The sequence below is a fragment of the Euleptes europaea genome, chromosome 2 (assembly GCF_029931775.1).
Source record: "Euleptes europaea isolate rEulEur1 chromosome 2, rEulEur1.hap1, whole genome shotgun sequence".
In the NCBI taxonomy this organism is placed as follows: Eukaryota; Metazoa; Chordata; class Lepidosauria; order Squamata; family Sphaerodactylidae; genus Euleptes; species Euleptes europaea.
In genome coordinates, this window is record NC_079313.1 from 138,470,851 (window position 1) to 138,487,633 (window position 16,783).

At 52.1% G+C, this 16,783-nt stretch overlaps 1 protein-coding gene across 1 annotated transcript in view; it reads right to left on the minus strand.

The window, feature by feature from the left end:
• Window positions 1-14,482, minus strand: part of NOL4L (nucleolar protein 4 like) — a 61,516-nt gene extending 47,034 nt beyond the window's left edge. The window contains exon 1 of the mRNA XM_056844438.1: window positions 14,384-14,482. The gene's annotated coding sequence lies outside the window, so the exon portion shown is untranslated. The remainder of the gene's footprint in view (window positions 1-14,383) is intronic.
• Window positions 14,483-16,783: the final 2,301 nt, after the last annotated feature.

Consider the following 16,783-nt stretch of genomic DNA (forward strand, 5'->3'; position numbering starts at 1 on the left):
GTTTGAGTGGCACACTAAAGAAGATAATAACAATAAAATTTCAAAACAGTAACAATTAATTGCACATCTCTTCAAAATAAAATTAAAACTTTTTAGTTGAAATTTATTCAGCAGAACGGATGAACCTGATCCAGTGGTACCAGCTCTTCAACGTCTGGGGGAAAAAAACTCTGCTGGTTTCCACCAAATTGGCCAGCGTGTTGCCATAGCTTGATCTATTGTCAATTAGTGAACAACACAATTGAAGGGGCCCACCTCTAGTGCCCCCCTGCTGCTTCTTGCCTCTCAGTGCCCCCCTGGGTAACCCCCCCCCCAGGGGGTGGTACTGCCCACTTTGGGAACCACTGCCCTAGAGTTTTCAAGGCAAGAAATGTTCAGAGGTGTTTTTTGCCATTGCCTGACTCTGCGTAGACCCTGCACTTCCTTGGTGGTCTCCCATCCAAGTACTAACCAGGGCTGACCTTGCTTAGCTTCCCATGAGACTGGGCTAGCCTGGGCCATCCAGGTCAGGGCAGTAGCGCCTTGGAGACCTACTGCAGACCAAGACAGCTGCCCTCTGAATCTTTTCTCCCAGAGCAGAATGGGGAGAATCTGGGCCACGGCTACGACTCACGTCGCCCAGACCCCTCTCCCCGTGCATGCACTCCCCAGGCGAGCCGTATCTTGTGTATTTCTGCAGCCATCCCCAGAGGAAGTTTAGAAAGCTCGTCCCCGATGAGGGGAGTTGACCGTGGGTCTCCCACACCCACAGCTGTGTTTGGAATCAGGGTGTCAGAAGTGATCCTGCCCTCAGCGGAGAGAAATCTGCAAGAGGGATTATGCCCCCCCACACACACACTTCTTTGGGCATAGTCGGGCCAGAGTAACAGCATATGCATTTGTTAAAAAATAAAGATTGACAGGACCAGGACGGATGAGAGACCAAGTTCTGACATTTGGTTGACAGCAAAGGAGATACAGGTAAAGCCCGGGAGGCAGAATATTTAATATTCCAGTTTGGGGTGGAGGGGGCTCAATCCCCAGCAAGGTAAAGAGGCTACTCTTAGCTGCATCCAGGATTTAAAAAACAAAACAAACAAAAACCCTCAGTGCGGTTTAAGGGCATTCGTCCTGATGTCTTCAATACACTACACAGTAAGGGCAGCCGTGTGATTAAACCAAGACAAACCGCTTCCTACCCCGGAAAGTTTGCCACCCTAGTTGCTCAGAGAGTAGCATCAACAAATTGACAATAATAATAATTTTTTAAAATCACACAGGAGCTCAGTTGGGGGGCGACCAGCAAACAGCGTGCATCCATGGATTTTCTACAGCTGCTGAAACACCCTAAGACGTTAGGATCTGTCAGGAACAAGAGGGTAACATTTCCTTTCACCTTTCAGAGAAGGGTTGCCAATCTCCACGTGGGGCCTGGAGATCCCCCGGATTTACAATTGGTCTCCAGACTGCAGAGATCAGTTACCCTGAAGAAAATGGCTGCTTTGGAGGGTGGCCTCTATGGCATTAGTACCCCCACCCCACACACACTGAGGTCCCTCCTCTCCCCAAGCTCCACCCCCAAATCTCCAGGAATTTCCCAACACAGAGTTGGCAACCCTACTCCGAGCCAGGAAACGAAACTCCTCCAGCCTGCTCTGGGGCACGAACCCCACCAAAAGGAGCAAGAGGTGTGTTTATTTCATTGTGCCGCCGGAACCAGGTTTGCGGCTCTTCTCCTCTCCCGGTGCCACCCCTGGCAGGTGCCAGGTGCCCCTCCCGCCCTCTCGGCTCAATCATATTCTGTTTACAGATCCTTATTTTATTTTTTTCCTGGAAAGCCCACAAAGCACACCCTCTCAAAGGTCGCGGAGAACCTCGCCTGGCATCTTGGTGGCACTTCCTCTGGCATGGATCACATTCCTGGCTCCCACTCCCTCGGTCGAGAGGGCATTTCTCAGGGCTTGCTTTCTCCCCCCACCTCTCTCCCCCCCTCCTTCCAAACCTTCACTGTGCTTTGAGACACAGGGCCTGGACGGCTTCCAGGCCGGAAAGGTCAGGCACGAGATTCCCAAACCATCGGCGTGGCCATAAAGGCAGTCAGTCATTAAGCGGGGGGGATGAATGGGAAAGACCAAGGACGCCCCTCCCCACCCAGAGGAGGGCTCAGTGCAAACCCTGGATCTGAGAAATCTACTCTAATGGGTTTTCTGTCTCCCCCTCCCGAAACGACAGGCAGACCACACCCCTCATTGTGGGCTGGAGCCCCCAAATGTGCGACCCGACTTGATAGGTATCTGCTGGAGGAGGAGGAGGAGGAGGAGAAGAAGAAGAGCTGGTTTTTATATGCCGACTTTCTCTACCACTTAAGGGAGAAATCAAACCGGTTTACAATCACCTTCCCCTCCCCTCCCCACAACAGACCTACCCTGTGAGGTAGGTGGGGCTGAGAGAGTGTGACTAGCCCGAGGTCACCCAGCTGGCTTCATGTAAGATTCAGAAGAGCCATTCAAAGGCAGCCAATGGCCACAGATATAAAGTCCAGGCCTTCTAAATAGTGGTGGCCGTTCCCGGTTGGGAAATTCCTGGACATTTGGGGGGAGGGACATTTGGGGAGAGGGGCCTGGGGTGGGCAGGACCTCTACTGGGTATAATGCCATAGAGCACGGCTGTCAAACATACGGCCAGCGGGCCACATACGGCCCCTCGAGAGCTCGAGCCAGCCAAGGCAGCCACCCCCAACCCCAGTCCCGATCTGGGGTGGGGAGCCCGTAGTGGGCTAAGGAACTGAGGAAGCCCCCCCCCAGTCCCAAGGTGTCAATTATCAAAGACGGTTAAATAAAAGAAAGTACTGTAAGAATGTCATTGTTTTAAATAAGCTTGCATTTTAAGTAAAAAAAAAATGAACCAAAAATAATATCGTTAATTGGCTTTGCCTGTGTCTTAGCCCGGCACTCTAACCACTACACCATTGCTGGCAAGGCTGGACATTTATGAGCCCGGAGCCACATCTGGGGGCCTGAGCCCCGTTTGCTTGAGAAAAGCCACCGAGGCCCTTTCAAGGCACAACGCTGAGAAGAAGAAGAAGAGTTGGTTTTTATATGCCGACTTTCTCTACCATTTAAGGAAGAATCGCCCTCCCTCCCCCTCCCCACCACAGACGCCCTTTGAGGTAGGTGGGGCTGAGACAGTGTAACCGGCCCCAAATCACCCAGCTGGCTTCGTGTGCAGGGGCGGGGGAAACCAACCCGGTTCCCCAGATTAGCCTCCGCCGCTCATGTGGAGGGGGAGTGGGGAATCGAACCCGGTTCTCCAGATCAGAGTCCACCGCTCCAACCCATTGCTCTTAACCACACCACCACGCTGGAGGAGCGGCCAGCTAACCATTCGACCCCCTTCCTTTGCTCTCTTCACACTCTCCTTACTCATACCCTACCAGAAAATATTTTGGTGAGTCTTTAAGGTGCTGCTGGACTCTTTGCCCTTTTCTACTATTGCATGAATGATTTCGGGATGGCGGCCTGTGCTGCGGTGCATCGCTTGCGGTCAGTAGGATCCTATCAGTAGAAAAGAGCCAGAGTCCAGCAGCACCTGAAACACTAACCACATTTCTGGCAGGGGACGAGCTGTCGTGAGCTGCAAGCTCCTACCCTGCCAGGAATCTTGTTAGTCTTTAAGGTGCTACTGGACTCTTGCTCTTTTCTACTATGAATGACAGTAGTATTTTTCCTTCCAGTCTCTTCACGGAGCACTACGAGATGTTCCGCGGAGCACCAAGCGCTCCGTGGAGCACAAGTTTGGGAACCGCTGCCTTGAGCATAAAGCTCATACCCTACCAGAAAATATTTTTGTGAGTCTTTAAGGTGCTACTGGACTCTTGCCCTTTTCTACCATTGCATGAATGATTTCGGGATGGCGGCCTGTGCTGCGGTGCATCGCTTGCGGTCAGTAGGATCCTATCAGTAGAAAAGAGCCAGCGCCCAGCAGCACCTGAAACGCTAACAACATTTCCGGCAGGGGACGAGCTGTCGTGAGCTGCAAGCTCCTACCCTGCCAGGAATCTTGTTAGTCTTTAAGGTGCTGCCGGACTCTTTGCCCTTTTCTACTACTGCAGGCAGACTAACCCGGCTACCCACGGTGAATTATCTCCTTACTTTATAAGCCTTCAACATGTGCCCCCCGCCCCTCCAATTAATCTCCCATTCTAAGCTGGAAAGTCTGGCTTTTGGTCTTTCTGCACGACGGGAATTTCATATACGTGCGCACCGACGTTTCCGCTGCCCTTTCCTGTGCCTTTTGAGCCCCGCTGCGCGCTCAGGGGCGGAGGGGAACTGCACACAATAGTCTAAATCCAGATGCAGATCGGTTTTCACCGCCTAGACCCTTCTCGGACAGCCCCTTCGCCACCCTGAGCCTTCCCCAAGGCAGGCCTTTGCCTTGTTAAACCTTTCCTGTAAACGGCCCCCCCTACCCCCATGCATTTTTTATTGCGGACAAACATCTTCAGCGCGGGCCTGAGATCTCTTCCTGCCCTGCTGCCTGCAGGCGGATCTGCTCACGCAGGGCAGGAAGCCCGGGCTTCATCCTGCCTCCTTCCCCCAAAATCCCCACCGAGATGGGCCACGCAGGGAGCTTCCTGGAATTTATGGCGCCGGCAACGGCCTCCAGCCTGCCTTGATTAGGGAACGGGCTGCAGGGCACAGCCGCCTAAAAGAGAGAGAGAGCTCCCCCCCAGCTCAAAACGTGCACAGCCGTGGCTCGCAAGCACCACCAACACACATGGATTTCCACAAAAGAACTGGTCCTAGAGATTGGGGCCTAGAGTTCCCCCCAGAAGGACAACGGATCTCCAGACTACAGAGATCAGTTCCCCTGGAGGAAACGGCAGCTTCAGAGGGCAGGCTGTATGGCATACCATAGTCTAGGAGAAACAGGCATCCCAGAGTAACATCATGACCCTGCCTGATACTGAATCAGACCCTCGGTCCATCAAAGTCAGTATTATCTACTCAGACCGGCAGCGGCTCTCCAGGGTCTCAGGTAGAGAGGTCTTTCGCATCACCAACTTGCCTGGTCCCTTTAATTGGAGATGCCGGGGATTGAACCTGGGACCTTCTGCATGCCAAGCAGATGCTCTACCACTGAGCCACAGCCCCTCTCCGATGAGCTCCCTGCCCTGCTCTCCCCTGGCACTTTCCGCGGAGCTCCCGGAATTTCCCAAGCTGGAGTTGGCAACCCTAAGTCTGGTCCGTGGCAAATATGCATGCACGCTCGTGAAACATGAAGCAGAGAGAGGTTGAGAATCTAGAGAGAGATGCCCAAGGTAAGATGTCCGGCGCTTTCCTTGAAAGCGCAGGGGAACCGGGTTCAAATCCCCTTAGAGTCATGACCTGGACAAGGTTAAAAAAAAAACCAATCGGCCTCATTTCCTCTTTTGCACAAAATGGAAAGAGACAATCAGGGCTGAGTGTATGCTGGAATTCCATACTAAGGGGAGAGAGGAAGTGAAAAACGCAGCAGAGAGTTCGGCCTCTGAAGTATATCCACTCCAATTTCTTTTAAAAGCAAGTATCTAGATATTATGGCTTCAAAGACACCCTTAAAAGTGCGAGGCCAGGCTCGCTGAATTCTCAGAAGCCAGAAGGGAATGGCAGAAAGATTTCCTGTGGTCTCCCTCCGCGTGACTACCAAAACCAGGATGCATTTATGCCCATTGGTTCTTGTAGGTTATCCGGGCTGTGTAACCGTGGTCTTGGAATTTTCTTTCCTGACGTTTCGCCAGCAACTGTGGCAGGCATCTTCAGAGGAGTAACACTGAAGGACAGTGTCTCTCTGAAGACAGTGTTACTACTCTGAAGATGCCTGCCACAGTTGCTGGCGAAACGTCAGGAAAGAAAATTCCAAGACCACGGTTACACAGCCCGGATAACCTACAAGAACCAATGAACTCTGACCGTGAAAGCCTTCGACAACATTTATGCCCAATTGGAGAAAATACGTAAATGTGCCAATTTATGTAACTGCACAGAAGTGGAATGCGCCTGAGGCCAAGGACCACATGAATGCACCAATCTGCATGCTGAAATTGAAGAAGCGCCCAGGGCACGGGTCCAGGGGTCCTTTTTAACCCACGCCAAATGATTCCATCTTGGCTGCACAGCTACAGTTGCCAACCTCCAGGCAGGAGCCGGAGTTCTCCCAGAATGACAGCTGATCTCCAGACTACCGAGGTCAGTTTCCCTGGTGGAAATGGCTGCTTTGGATGGTGGGCTCTACGGCATTACACCTCATTGCGCTTCTTCCTCCTTTATGCTCCGCCCTCCACCAGCACTACCCCCAAATATCCAGGGCAACCACACATCTCGCCACCTGCTTTCTTACCACACCAAGTACATTTGAATTACCGCAACTCTTGACCCCCACGAGCAATCCGAGAGGTAGGTGAAGCCAGAAGCGCCTGGCTGTCCCAAAGTCACCCGGTGACAAAGCGGGGCTTGTAACCAAGTCCAGGTCAGTTTCAGAGGGGAGTCATGTTGGTTTGCAGTTGAACAGCTAGATTCGAATCCAGTAGCAGAGACCAACAAGATTTTCGGGGTGGAAGCTTTCCAGCCCCAAGTAAGGAGTCCCATGGCGCAGAGTGGTAAGCTGCAGTACTGCAGTCAAAAGCTCTGCTCACAACCTGAGTTCGATCCCGACAGAAGCCAGTTGCCAGCTCAAGGTTGACTCAGCCTTTGGTAAAATGAGAACCCAGCTTGCTGGGGTAAAGTGTAGACGACAGGCAACGGCAAACCACCCCGTAAAACATAGTCTGCCTATTAAATGTTGGGATGTGACGTCACCCCATGGGTCAGGAATGACCCAGCGCTTGCACAGGGGACTACCTTTACCTTTTTCAAGCTTTCAAGAGTCAATGCTCCCTTTGTCAGATACCAGGGAGCTTGGACTCTCGTAGACTCACAGAATTGGAAGGGGCCATCGAGGCCATCTAGTCCAACCCCCTGCTCAATGCAGAATCAGACTAGAGCGACAGGTGTTTGTCCAGCCGCTGCTTGAAGACTGCCAGGGGGGGATGCTCATCACCTCCCTGGGCAGCCAATTCTTGAAAGTTCATACTCCAAAAATGTTGTTGGTCTGACACTACAGTCAGTCAGCTACTGGCTCAAGGGGCGCACAACACAGTTGACTTTCCCCAGCCACTGCAAATACTCCCTGGGGGAGAAGGATATTCCTCCCTTTCCTCAGGACCACTGCCTCTTACAGGCAAGAACTGAATTCAGACAGAACACATGAACACATGAAGCTGCCTTACACTGAGTCAGACCCCCCTTGGTCCATCAAAGTCAGTACTGTCTGCTCAGACTGGCAGTGGCTCTCCAGGGTCTCACGCAGGGGTCTTTCACATCACCTATGTGCCTGGTCCCTTTAACTGGAGATGCTGGGGATTGAACCTGCGAACTTCTGCATATCTAGCAGATGTTCTACCACTGAGCCACAGCCCTTTCCTAGACAGAGCCCCCACCCATTTCAAAGCTACCTTCCCGATGTCTATGGGGCAAGCCCTTTATGGTTGGCACTGCTTGCCACCCAAATGGGCATATTCAATTGGAAGGGGGGGGAGATCCACATAAAGGGTGTTGGAACAGGGACCCCCTGGACTCTTTCTCTCCTACTTCCAACCTGAACTGTGGACCTGAATGAGCCCTTGGTGGGAACAAGAGAGCTGACATGAGCCACTTGAGAGCCAGCGTGGTGTAGTAGTCAACAGCAGTGAACTCTAATCTGGAGAACCGGGTTCGATTCCTCACTCCTCCACACTAAGCCCGCTGGGTGACCTTGGGCCAGTCACTGTTCTCTCTGAACTCTCTCGGCCCCACCTACCTCACAGGGTGCCTGTTGTGGGGAGAGGAAGGGAAGGCGATTATAAGCCGATTTAAGTCTCCTTAAAGGCAGAGAAAATCAGGGTATAAAAACCAACACCAACACCACCTCCGCCTCTTCTTCTGGTTCCCATTGGGGATAAAGGTGGGGTGTAACTGAAGCAAACCAATACATAAGAAGGGGTCAGGAATCTCTTGGTTCCTGCCACCCTCTGCCAGCGTAAGAGGCTGGGGACCGTCGGAAAAAAAGATCTGTCTTGTAGCTCCTTTTTCAGCTACATTAATAATCAGAAGCACTGCGCTGGCCCTGGAGCGTTTCAAGCAGTCTTATTCGCTTTGTTTATACCCCACCTTTCTCCCCAATGGGGACCCTAAGTGGCTTAGCTTCTCCTCCATTTTATCCTCACAACAACCCTGTGAGGTAGGTTAGGCTAGCAGCATGTGACTGGCCCAAGGTCCCCGAACAAGCTTTCCTGGCAGAGTGGGGACTCGGACCTGGCTCTCCCAGATCCTAGTCCAACACTTTAACCGCTATATGACACTGGCTCTCTGGTCTGCATATATATATAAGACAAAAAAGGGGGGCCGGGGAGGGAATCGTGTCCGCCATCCTGACCTTCTCAGAAGAAGGCAGAGATACAAACAGAGAATGCTCCCTGTGAGTGAAGCCTTTCCTGGGCATGAGCCCACTACCCCAAAAAATATCACTTCAAAACGTAACATAGATGAAAATTCAAGTCCAGTCGCACCTTAAAAAACCCACAAAATGTTCCAGGGGAGAAGCTTTAGTAATTCGAAGCGCATTTTGTCAGAGACAGATTTCTGTCTGCCAATGCAGGCTTTGAACCACAAAAGCTTCTATAGCCCCTGGAACATTTTCTCGGTCTTTTTAGGTGCTGCGGGACTTGAATTTTGTTCTGCTCCTATGGACCACCTGAAACCAAAAGGCAGGCATGCGGCTGAGCCACCCAATGAGCTCACAGCTGGGGTGGGGGTTGAACAAGGGGCTTCTTCCCAAGTCAGAGATCGGTCTCTTAAGTCATAAGAACATCAGAAAGGCCCTGCTGGATCAGACCAAGGTCCATCAAGTCCAGCAGTCTGCTCACATAGTGGTCAACCAGATGACTCTAGGAAGCCCACAAGCAAGACGACTGCAGCAGCACCATCCTGCCTGTGTTCCACAGCACCTCATATAACAGGCATTTTCCTCTGATCCTGGAGAGAATAGGTATGCATCATGACCAGTATCCAGCCCTCTCCTCCAGGAACATGCCCACCCCCCTCTTAAAGCCTTCCAAGTTGGCAGCCGTCACCACATGTCCCAACATTCCTCTGCACACCAAGGAGAAGTCAAGGTTGAACACGTATGAAGCTGCCTTATACTGAATCAGACCCTCAGTCCATCAAAATCAGTATTGTCTATTGAGACTGGCAGCAGCTCTCCCGGGTCTCAGGCTGAGGTCTTTCCCATCACCCTGCTGCATGCTTCTTTTAACTGGAGGTGCCGGGGATTGAACCTGGGACCTTCAGCATACAAGACAGAGGCTCTGCCACTGAGCCCCTCCTCAATGGTACAGGAGGGACTTGACCACATTCATGGTATGAAGGAAGTAAAGCCTTAGATGGGCAGAGAAACCCCCCTGGGTTTGAAGTTAGCAGCTTAGGTATCTGCATGGATGAAATGCATCTTCAACCCAGAGAAGCTCGCCAAAGGAAGTCTCAGTACAGAGGAACCTCACCAAGACATTATTTATTTACAAGAGCCGTACCCCTCACTTCCTACCATTAGTATAGTTTCTAACTTCTTAGGAAAGGGGCTGTGGCTCAGTGGTAGAGCATCTCCTTGGCATGCAGAAGATCCCAGGTTCAATCCCAAGCATCTCCAGTTAAAGGGACTAGGCAAGTAGGTGATGTGAAAGACCCTGGAGAGGTGCTGCCGGCCTGAGTAGACAATACTGACTTCAGTGTACTGAGGGTCTGATTCAGTATAAGGCAGCTTCATGTGTTCATGTGACTGGCCCAAGGTCACTTAGCAGGCTTCGTGTGGAGGAGTGGGGAATCGAACCCAGTTCTCCAGATTAGAGTCCACTGCTCTTGGCCCACTACACCACACTGGGTCTCTAGTGGCTTTATGCCAGCTCTCATCCCAACACCTGGTAACTCTACACAAAAACACAGTAATGATTCAGGGGAGACAGGTGGGGTGTTTGTGGGTACCATCACCAATATTTATCCATTTGGCTAGAAAAATCCCAGGAGCTCTGCAGAGTGGCAGGCATTTATTTATTTAATTAATTTATTTATTTTTGTATTTCTAGCCTGCCCTCCCCCGGCCAGGCTGGGCTCAGGGCGGGTTACAACATTAAAATTTCCAATATAACAATAAACAATAAAATATATGAAACCATAAAACCACAAAACAACCCAATTAATTTAAAAAATGGTCGCCGTATAGAAGTGCATACTGTAGCAGATAAGGCCAACCACAATATATAATTGGTTCGGCTATCCACCCTCAAATAGATCACAAACTGAGCACAGATCTCACTTAATCTCACCTGCGGCCATCCTCAACCACAGGCCTGGCGGGATAGCTCTGTCTTGCAGGCCCTGCGGAACTCCTTCAGGTCCTGCAGGGCCCTGATGTTATCCGGCAGAGCATTCCACCAGGCCGGGGCCAGGGACGAAAAGGCCCTGGCCCTGGTCAAGGACAGTCGCACATTCCTTGAGCCGGGGACCACCAACAGATTATTGTCAGCAGAGCGTAATGCTCTTCGGGGGGTATACCAGGAGAGGCGGTCCCGAAGATAAAAGGGTCCCAGACCGTGTAAGGCTTTAAAGGTTAAAACCAGCACCTTAAATCTGATCCGATAGTCCAGCTGGAGCCAGTGCAGTTGTCGGAGCACTGGCTGTATATGGTCTCGGGGCGAGGCACCAGTAAGGAGCCTCGCCACTGCATTCTGTACCAGCTGGAGCCTTTGGGTCAGTCTCAAGGGCAGCCCTACGTAGAGCGAGTTACAGTAGTCTAGCCTAGAGGTGACCGTCGCATGGATAACCGTAGCTAGATCTGGGCGGGAGAGGTAAGGCACCAGCTGCCGGGCCTGGCGGAGATGGTAAAATGCCGCCTTGACCACGGCTGTGACTTGAGCCTTCATAGTTAAGGAGGCATCAAAGATCACACCCAGGGTCCTGACGGCAGGCGCAGGTGTTAATTCTGCGCCATCAAGAGCCGGGAGCCGGCACCCCATCCCCAAGTCACCCCGACCGAGCAACAGAACCTCCGTCTTCACTGGATTCAGCTTCAGGCGGCTCTTTCTCAGCCACCCTGTCACGGCATCCAAGCACCTGGCCAGTGTGTCAGGAGCAGAGTCCGGATAGCTGTCCATTGACAGATAAAGCTGTCTGGTCACCCCAGCTGCTAAATACCATCACAGGCACAGACCCTTCCCCCAGGGTCTCGATCAAGGTCCCCACCCTGGTGCCCGTGGAGGCCCGCTGACGCCACTTCGCCCTTCTCGCCACGTGTCCTCTCCGTGGCTCTGCATAATCCGGCTGCTCTGCTTCGGACACATTCCCAGGTTTCCCTTGGAGCGCGCCCACAAAAGCGTCACCCCTGCCCAACAGACTGGGGAGGCTCCTCTCTTGGCACGCTCACCCCTCCTCTGCAAAAGCCGCTCTGCTCTGAGCTGCCTTTTCCCGGCAAGGGCAGGACTTTGCCACTTGCTGGAGTCTTTATCAGCGGTGTCTGCGGCCCTGCCTTTTGTGCAGGGGCACTGCGATGCACACAGACTTTCTTCTTCACTCCTTCCTCCTCTTGCCTGTGTGTAGGTGTGGGAGGGGACGCCAGCCCTGATCCCCAAAGCCCCACACCACCTTACTTCTGACTGTTTCTCCCCAGCATGATGAAGTCAAACTGTGTTAAGAACCCCGTTCACTCCCAACCTGGTAGCAGCTGCAAAAAAAACACCCCTTGCACAATGCAGGAAATTCACAACTACCTCCCTCCTCCCACTCCTCCACTGACCCCTGCTCTATGCTCAGAGGAAGGCAAAAAAACCCTCCAGGATCCCTGGCCAACGTGGCCAGCAGGAAAATTGTTTCCTGACCCCAAAGTGGTGACCGGCATTTCCCCGGGCATGTAAGAAAGGGCCACAAGAGCCAAGTACTGGCTCATCCCTTTCCTGCCCTCCTCTCATGATCTGCCTAAGGTCACAGAACCCAGCACTCAAATGACTTTGAGTGTTGAGTTGTGAATTTCCTGCATTGTGCAGGGGGTTGGACTAGATGACCCTGGTGGTCTCTTCCAACTCTATGAATCTATGACTTTCCAGCTTCCTTGCTGTGTATGTCCTCAGCATGTTTGTTAAGTCCAAGATTTCTAATCCATCCCAGCCAAAGGCAGGTAACAATACTATGACAATAAAACCCACAATGAAAAAAAAGCAGAAAAAAACACCTGCTAATATCCAACCCCCTCTTGCCTAAATCCAGCCATTTCGGCATTAACACAACAACCACAGGAACACATGAGGCTGCCTTCTACTGAATCAGACCCTTGGACCATCAAGGTCAATACTGCCTACTCAGACTGCCGGCGGCTCTCCAGGGTCTCAGGTTGAGGTCTTTCACATCACCTACTACCTGGTCCTTCAACTGGAGATGCCGAGGATTGAACCTGAGACCTTCCGCATGCCAAGCAGATGGTCTACCCCGTGCCACAGCCCCTCCCCTACTGCCCACTGGCAGCTGGCTCAAGCAACACAGGCACACAAAGCCCCCAGAAAAGGCTGTGGTGGAGAGGACTGAAGTGACTGAGAGCCACCTCTGAGACCTCCCTTTGCTTTTTTCCAAAGAATCCTCTCCTGTTGCCATCGGCTCAGCTTTGGTTTGCCATCCACATCGGTTTCTCACCAGGGGAAGCACATCACAGAGAGGGAGACCCCAGCGGAGAGGATCTCTCAGGAAGCCCTGGCTGGGCCAGCCACGATGCCAAGCTGTGCCCCTTTCCTGCCATGAGAGGTCCAGCCAGGCAGGTGCCAAACCACAGTGGCACCTCCAGCAGAAGGGCAATTTCCCAGACCCATTCCTGAACCGGCGCGACACTAGAAGCGCAGGAAGTCAACACAGTGCACCAGCTGCACCTATCCAGGCCCCTCCAAAATCCCCATGCGGATCTTCCCCAAAGGTGATAGAGTTACTCAGTAGTTATGCCAGAGCACAGGCAAGCTGTTCCAGATGCAAGTGGTCTTAAGTTTTTTTTTTTTTAAAGACCTGCCTTCTTCCCGGTTTTCCTGCCCGGTTGTCTGGAAAACACTCCTGTTCACCCCAGGTAACCAGGCAAATGGCTGTTGAGAAGCCTGTTTAAAACCTTTGCTCCTTATCTTATCCTCAGGAGATAAAGCAACATCTGTCTCTCCCCCCCCACACACACACACACAACTCCAAGATCCCTTTTAATATCTGAAAACCGCCAGCGCGTCTCCCACACATCCACTTAAATGCAAAATAGCAACTGGATTATTTGAGATTCCAAACATGCTGCCTTTGCCGATCCTCCCCAAAGGCAAAACCCATTTCCCCGCCACGTTGTTCTGGGTTTCGTTGTGAGCCGGCGCCTAGAATTACGCACGACCGAGGAGTCCGGTGTTCTGGGCCCCTTCGCAAGACACAGGAGAGGAATCAGCCAGCCGCCCAGCCGACGGGGCCCTCCCCAGCTGCACAAATGCCGCACAAACCGATCTGCCCCTTCGCTTCCTTCCAGCCGGAGAGCCAGGCAAGCCCCCCTTCCCCTCCTTCCTGAGCTCTCGGGAGACTTCAGCCTGCTAATGTCTTCTTTCCTGTAAACAAACTACAAGTGAAACTTTCCTTGGAAAAGAGAGCGCGCAAATCCATTACCGGGGTCCGACTCCGGGTCGGCCTCCTCTGCAACCGTGCAGTGCCAGGGATGACACGGAGGAAAGAGCCGAGGGCAGAGGCACAATCTCTGGCAGCCAAACCCGTCCTCCCTCCTCCCTCCCCTGGCACTCCCTTCCCTCCCCCCCAGGCTCTCCAGAGAGATCTTTTCACCCTGTAGTAAAAGTTCCACCGCGGGCAGGTCCAAGGAACTGAAGGAACTGAAGGAACAGGGTCACCAAATGTTTACCCAGCTCCCTTTCCGAAAGAGCGACGGGACGCCTGCCAGGTACATTCGGGAGGCAACACCCAAAGTGCACGCCAGGCCTGACGCCGCCACCCCTTTCCCCCCGCACCTGCTGCAGCACCGCTTGCCAGTCTGGGCGCTTCGTCTCACCCCACTCCCACAAAGGAAAAGGCGGTGTTGCTTTTCTGCCCGTGCCTCTTCCTAAACATTTGCTCGCCGCCCCCCCGCCCCGAGCAGAAAGCGAAATTCTCCAAAATCCGGAGCTCTTGGCAATGAGACGCCAGCCCAGAACGTTTGAAGGGCCCTGCGGCTTGGACTTGCCCGTCTGCATTTTTGGACACCTCCCTTCGGAAGACAGGCCTCCCCCACCCCAAAAAAAAAAACCACCCACCTTTTGTGGCTTTCCCTGCCAGGTTAGCTAGCCCTCGCTGTAACCTTGCCTGGGAAGGCAACGCTATCAGTAACCCTCTTCTTTTACAGCCAGAGTCAGTTTCTCTGGAGCCCGGCTGACGTGTAGCTCCAAAGTTACCGACACTCTACCCTTCACCCCCCCATGGATTTTGCCTGGCAACATCCTGCCTTCCTCGTTTGGACGCTCGGCTTCCTTTTAGTGCAAACAACAGAGCAATGAATCCTGATCCCGGAGATAGGGCAAAGAAACCAAAATCAAGGAAGGTGCTTTTTGCCCTTCGGCAGAACTCGAGACCGCCTTCGGGGAGGGCAAGTGCAGCCACCACCCAAAGAGTTTTAACTGGGGTGGGGGTCACAACTTGCTTTCCTGCTGCGGTGCTCTACCTGTGCAGATCGACAGGACCCACCCCTCGCGTTGGCTCAGCTCAGGCGGTGTCTGTGCTGGCGCACCTCCATTAAGGAAAGATCCTGGCCGGGATCCAGATAGCTACTTTAGGTATGCCCAAGGGCACAGTCTGGCCCAGTGGGATTTGGGCTTTTTCGGCATGGAATAGCAGACACACGCAGATGCCGGATCACAAACAGCTTTCAAATGTCTCCTCAGTTTCAAGAGCAATTTGCCATGGAGCTGGGGGGGAGTGGGAGAGAGATGCGGTCTGTTTAAGTTCACCACCACCACACATACCCTGGCGTCTTCCACCCATCACAAGATTTTGCTGCGCTTTCTCCCAGCAAAAGTCCCGTTCGGTTCAGAAGCGAATGCAAAAACCAAGTTAACAATGCACCTGTGTACACAGAAGATTTGTCCTGACCTGCATGGCCCAGGCTAGCCCAACCTTACAAGCTTAGTGGGGTCAGCCCTGGTCACAACTTGGATGGGAGACCACCAAGGAAGTTGCTATAAGGAGGCAGGCAAACCACCTCAGTTCGTCTGCCCTGACCTGAACAGCCCAGGTTAGTCCGATCTCGTCAAATCTCAGAAGTTGAGCAGGGCAGGTCCTGGTTAGCACTTGGGTGGGGGGCCACCGAAGATGTCTGGGCTCACTACGCAGAGGCAGGCAATGGCAAAAGACCTCTGAACGTCCTTTGCTTTGAAAACCCTACATGGTCATAAGAACATAAGAAAAGCCCTGCTGGATCAGACCAAGGTCCATCAAGTCCAGCAGTCTGTTCACACAGTGGCCAACCAGGGGCCTCTAGGAAGCCCACAAGCAAGACGACTGCAGCAGCATTGCCGTGCCTGTGTTTCACAGCACCTGATATATTCTTCTTGCTCCTCTGATCCTGGAGAGAATAGGTATGCATCATGACTAGTATCCATTTTGACTAGTAGCCATGGATAGCCCTCTCCTTCCATGAACATGTCAACTCCCCTCTTCAAGCCTTCCAAGTTGGCAACCATCACCACACCCCGGGGCAGGGAGTTCCACAATTTAACTATGTGTTGTGTGAAGAAATACTTCCTTTATCTGTTTTGAATCTCTCACCCTCCAGCTTCGACAGATGACCCCGTGTCCTCTTATTATGAGAAAGGGAGAAAAGCTTCTCCCTGTCCACTCTCTCCATACCAATAAGTCAGCTGCCAATGGAAGGCACTTTCCACCACCACACAGAATATTTACTAAGGGCGTAGCAAATCACAAGGAAATGGATTGGGACTTGTGAAAATGGGGGAAGAAGTTGCCCTGTGCAGCTGAAAAGCTGTTCTAGAAGCATTGTATGGCGAGAGTGGATAGGCCTCTTTCATAATACTAGGACACGGGGTCATCTGCTAAAGCTGTAGTGTGAGAGATTCAAAACAGATAAAAGGAAGTATTTCTTCACACAACACATAGTTAAATTGTGGAACTCCCTGCCCCAGGATGTGGGGATGGCTGCCAACTTGGAAGGCTTGAAGAGGGAAGTGGACATGTTCATGGAGAAGAGGGGTATTCATGTCTACTAGCCAAAATGGATACTAGTCATGCTGCATACCTAGTCTCTCTAGTATCAGAGGAGCATGCCTGTTATATTGGGTGCTGTGGAACACAGGCAGGATAATGCTGCTGCAGTCGTCTTGTTTGGGGGCTTCCTAGAGGCACCTGGTTGGCCACTGTGTGAACAGAGTGCTGGACTTGATGGGCCCTGCTCTGATCCAGCAGGGCCTTTCTTATGTTCAGAGGAAAAGGAGAGATAAAATGCCGCTGTATTTATTTATTTACTTCATTTATACACCAATTTATTTATTTATTTATTCATATATGTATTTATTCCATTATTTATTACGTATTTACTTCTTTTACACCCCACCAATTTGGGACCCAAATCAGCTAACATCATGCTCCTCTCTTTCATTTCATTTTAACAACTCTGTGAGGTTGGTTATACAAAGGAGTATGTA